This window comes from Propithecus coquereli, unplaced genomic scaffold (assembly GCF_000956105.1).
Source record: "Propithecus coquereli isolate 6110/MARCELLA unplaced genomic scaffold, Pcoq_1.0 Scaffold5, whole genome shotgun sequence".
NCBI lineage: Eukaryota > Metazoa > Chordata > Mammalia > Primates > Indriidae > Propithecus > Propithecus coquereli.
Window position 1 is genome coordinate 3,675,897 of NW_012150840.1, and position 5,551 is coordinate 3,681,447.

Below are 5,551 nucleotides of genomic sequence, written 5' to 3' on the forward strand. Positions count from 1 at the left end.
GTAAGTTGGGGAATATGTAATAATGAAGACCCAGCTATTCTGGTGTAATATTCCCAAAAAGCAATTAAAAATAAATATCAAAAGACTTAAAAATGTTCATATCTGGATTTATGTTTCAATTCACCCTATAGATATTTTCAGAAATGCGAAGACATAGCATAAAGGCTCATTATAACTTTAAAATATCAAAAATTGAGGGGGACACAAATGCCCAATCATATTGCCCCACTAGTTTTTAAATACTTTTATAGTAAAGAACATATTTTTTGAATTTTGTAACATATTAGGTACAAACTGTTGCATAAATTATGTAGACATTAATATTTATAAACTTGTGGGAAAATGCTTCCAATATAAAGTTAAAATAGACTAACAATATGTCTATTTCAGTATATTCCAATAAATTAAGTTGCCTGGATCTCTTGACGTCTGATTCTTTAGCTCAGCATGACTGCTATGCTCCACTGGGACCCTGGCTCACTGTGCTGTGGTCACAATATAATTCCAAGGCAGATAGCTGGACTAATATTGGATCTTGCCTTCAGTGTCCCAGTCCTCAAAGACTTCACTGTTCTACTGCCTCTTGTGCAGTGCCTGAATACAGTTGCTGTCTCTATTTTGCTCAGTTTTATGATTGTTTACAAGAACTAGTCTAGCAGATTTTTCTCTTTATAGCTGCAAATGCTCGATTAGGTTTCATGATAGAATCAATATTTCTAAGCCAGTGCTATCTAATAGAACTTTGTGTAATGACGGAAATGTTCTATATCTTTGCTACCCAATGAGGGGCTACTGGCTGTATGCAGTTGTTAAGCACTTAAAATGTGGTTATTGCAATTTCGGAACTAGATTTTAATATATTATTTAATTGAAATTGTCACGTGAGGCTAGTGACTACTACATTGGACATGTGGTTCTAAGTAACAGGGATAAAAGCACTTAACTCAAACCAGAACTGCCTTATTTGAGTAACTTATCTTGATATTTATTATTTGAGTCAGTTTTGTCAGTTTTCTGGCTAGCTTGTTTTGTTTTCTTACTTACATTTTGTTTGGTTCTCAGATATCTGCCCACCCCAGACACCACAAATCACTCTTTCTGTGATGTGCTTTCTCATACTTCAGTTTCTGTATTGCATCTGACACGATACTGATCTTAACTTTCACTCTTGCCATTCTTGATTTATTCTGGTTTTTTTACTCTGATTCAAAATTTTGTTCTAATTTTTAGTGTAAATAATAGTTCCCTTACATATAAAAAGTGTCTTCCAATAACCCTTAAAATCCACAAGAGCAATAAGTAAAGAGTCTCGTTATGAATGTTTCTCTATTTCCACATTATGACTCCTAGTGTGAATTGAAGGTTTGCACTTAGATGATCAGATGCAAGTCTGTTTTCCTCATATTGTTCTAAGTTTATGCTATTAGAATATTGTCAATATTGTATCATTTTTATTCTTATTTTCTTCTACTTTATAATTTAATGTGCAAGTTATAACTGAGTATTAATTTAGATATAATTGGCCACTCCAATAAAAGGAGATTTTTATATTTTAACATCTACCTACTATAAAGTAACATAAATACATAAAATCTAGATATAGGGAAGGGGGAGAGCAAAATAGCAGAATAAAACTCCCCAGTGATCATCCTCCCACAGATATATCAATTTGAACTCTCCATGCACAAAAACACCTTCATAAGAACTAAAGAAACCAGGTGACAGATCATAGTACCTGGTTACAGTAAAATAGTAGGAAAAGATGAATTGAATATGGTAGGAAGGACAGATTTACATTATCCCTCCCCCAACCCCAGGTAGCACAGCACAGAGAGAAACACCTTCTGCTTAAGGGAAAGAGAGGGGAGAGAGCACAGGACTTTGCCTCGAACCCCAACACTGGCCCACTGTAGTAAAATCCCGGATGGGGCAAGCCCCCAAAGCTTCAGATTTCAAGTCACTATCCACAAACTGAGCCTCTTGATCTGCCCAAGCACCAGAAAGAATCTCACAGCCCCAGGCTTCAGGTCAGCCCCAAAGCTTTGCCAGCCCTAGTAGTGCTAGGCTTCAGACCATGCCAGAGAGTTTGCCCAGAATCTCCAGACAGGCTGACTGTTGAAAGGCATTTTCAGACAAAGCCAGTATATGAAGCCTACTTCAAATGTGAAAACATTAATGCATGGCCACAAGGATCAAGATCAAGGAATATGTCATCACCAAATGAACAAAATAAATTGCTAGTGCACAAGCTTAAAGAAATGGAGATGTATAAATTGTCTGACAAAATTAAAAACAACTGTATTAAGAAAGCTCACTGAACTTCAAGAAAATACAGAGTAAAAATTAAATGGAGGGAGGAAAACAAAAAGTGACCAGAATAAGAAATTTAATAGAAAGTTTAGACATAAGCATATTATAATCTAAATAAACAAAACCCCACACAAAGAGAAATCCTGGAGTTGAAAAATACAAACAATGAAAAATGCAATAGAAACCACCAATAGCAGAATTGACTAAGCAGAAGAAAAAAAATCTGTGACCTCAAAGACAGATTATTTGAAAACGTATAGTCAGAAGAAGGAAAAAGGAATGAAAAAGAACAAAGCTCACAGGAGTAATGGAACTGCAACAAAAGAGCAAATTTTCAAGTATTAGGAGTTTGAGAAGGAGAAAAGAAAGACAAAGGAATAGAAATTTTGTTTAAAGAATGGCAGAAAACTGTCCAAACCTAGAGAAAAATGTAAATGTCCAGGTAAAGTAATATCAAAGATCTCCAATAATATACAATACAAACAAAAGTACAAGACGTGTTATAATGAAAGTCTCAAAAATCAGAGAATCTTGAAAACAGCTAGAGAAACATAACCAACATATAAGCTGTTCCAATATGGCTATATTTCCCAGCTAAAACTTTACAGGCAAGGAGAGAGTGAGATGATATATTCAAAGAGCTAAAGGAAGAAACAAAAAAAAGAAAAAACCCCTGCCAATCAAAAATACTAAACCCAGCAAAACTCCTTAACAAATGAAGACAATATAATGACTTTACCAAACAAAATCTGAGGGAGTTCATTACCATCAGACCAATCTTACAAAAAATAGGCAAAGTTATAACTTGTAACCAAAATATTTGTACCCCCATAATATCCTGAAATAAAAAAAAATTAAAAAAGAGCAAAAAATGCTAACAGGAGTTCTTCAAACTAAAAGGAAATGATATTAATGAGTAATCTAAAAACATATGAAAGTACAAAACTGGTAAAAGTACATATACAGTAAAATTCAGACTACTCTAATACTATAACGGTAGTTTGTAAATCACCTATATCTATAGCATGAAAGTTAAAAGACAAAACTATTGAGATCATAACTACAATAATTTGTTAAGAGAATGCAATATGAAAGGATGTAAATTGTGAGGTCAAAAATTCAAAATACGAGGGGAGGAGTAAAAGTAGGTATTGTGATCAAATTTTACTTGTTATCAGCTTAAAATAACCTTGTGTAACTGTAAGACCTTTTTTTTGGGGGGGGCTTTCATATAAGACTTTATTTGGACAAAAAAAAAGGAGAGACAAGAGTTTCACAATAAATAATTACAACAAATATTTGAAAGTCACTGTTATAATGGGTAGCTCACCCTTTTACCCAGAAGATAAGACAGGGACTTGTGAAAAGTCAAATAGCAATAAAATGTTGAAATGCTTTTTTGGGACAGACGTTGTGGCTGTGTGAGTCATTGTCACAGACTTTCATGTCTGTGTTGGAGTTGAGAAGAGGTCACCTCTGGCCAGCTCTGCAGAGGGGTGGGTGGGCATTCCTGCCGGGCATTGCTCTGGGGCAGAGGAGGCAGTCCAGAGAGGCCGGGGGAAAGGAGACAGCCCTGGTGGTGCAGAAGGTGAGGTGTGAGGCCTGGCTGGGGCGGGCTGGGGTGTCAGACGAGGGTGCTTGGGTCCCATCTCATAGGCAGGGAAAACAGAGAAGGGGTAGGAGTCCTGGAAGGGGAATGGTGTGGGAGGCAGGCTGCTGGGTGGGCTGGGGGAGCCGTGAGGTAGGCAGAGGCCACAGGACCAGATAATAGGCTGCGTCAGTAGCACCAGTTGGAGGAAACCAATGTTCAAAGAGGTGTGGGGCCTCCAGGCCTCCTCATTCAGTGCTGTCTTCCTTCCACCAGACTGCAATTTCAGGCCACTTAAAGTTAAGACAATAATATGGCTCATCATGATTTCCACCTGCCTGGGGAATGGTGCACTCTATTCTACTTTTTGAAAACAAAATCTTATCCAATTAGTTAAAGCATTTTAATCCTAAACAACAAAATACCCTACAACTATTCCTTCCAGGGCCCTAGAGGACCAAAAGGTGACACTGGCGTGCCTGGATTTCCAGGACTAAAAGGAGAACAGGTGAGAGCAGCACAGGTGTGTGGGTGGGACTGGGCTCTGGAATTTGCTAACCATTTCAAATTGGCTGAAAGTAGTTGTTAACATTTTTCTTCTTTGAGATACAATCCACATACTGTAAAACTCACCCCTTTAAATTGTACAATGCAGTGATTTTTAGTAGATTCACAAGGTTGTGCAACCATCACCTCTGTCGAATTCTAGGACATTTTCATCATGCCAAAAAGAAACCCCATAACTTTTAGCAGTCATTCTTCAACTGTAAGACTTTTTGTAAGCCTCATGCTAACCACAAATCAAAAGCCTATAGTAGATACAAAAAAAAAAAATAAAAAGGAATCAAACACACCACTGGATAAAATCACTTAACTACAAAGTAAGGCATCAACAGAGAAAGAAGCAAAGGATCTACAATACTAGAAAACAATGAACAAAATGGAACTAGTAAGACATTACCTGTCAAAAATTACCTTGGATATAAATAGATTCAATTCTCCAATAGACACAGAATGCCTGAATGGATTTAAAAACATGATACAATTATATACTATCTCAGGATACCAGCTTCACCTGTAAGTACACACATAAAATGAAGACTGAAAATGAAGGGCTGGAAAAAGATATTTCATGCAAATAGAAACCAAAAAGAGCAGAAGTAGCTATACTTGTATCAGATAAAATAGACTTTACATCAAAAACTATGAAAAGAGATAAGTTCATTACATAATGATAAATGATTCAGCAAGATGTAACAATTTTAAATAAACATGTATATGTATCCAACATTGTATTACCTAAAGAAAATATTAATAGATCTGAATAAAAAGATAGGCTTCAATACAATAATAGTAGGGAACTTCAACACCCCACTTTCAGCAATGGATTGATCATCCAGACAGAAAATCCATAAAGAAACAGCAGATTTAAACTACACTCTTGATCAAATGGACCTAACAGACATATATAGAACATTCCATGCAACAGCAGAATACACATTATTCTCAATTGCACATGAGACATTCTACAGGATAGATCATTTGTTAGGCCATGAAATGACTCAAGAAATTTAAGATCAGAATCATATCAAGTATCTTCTCACCACAATGGTATAAAATTAGAAATTAATAAAGGAGTAACTTTGGACAATA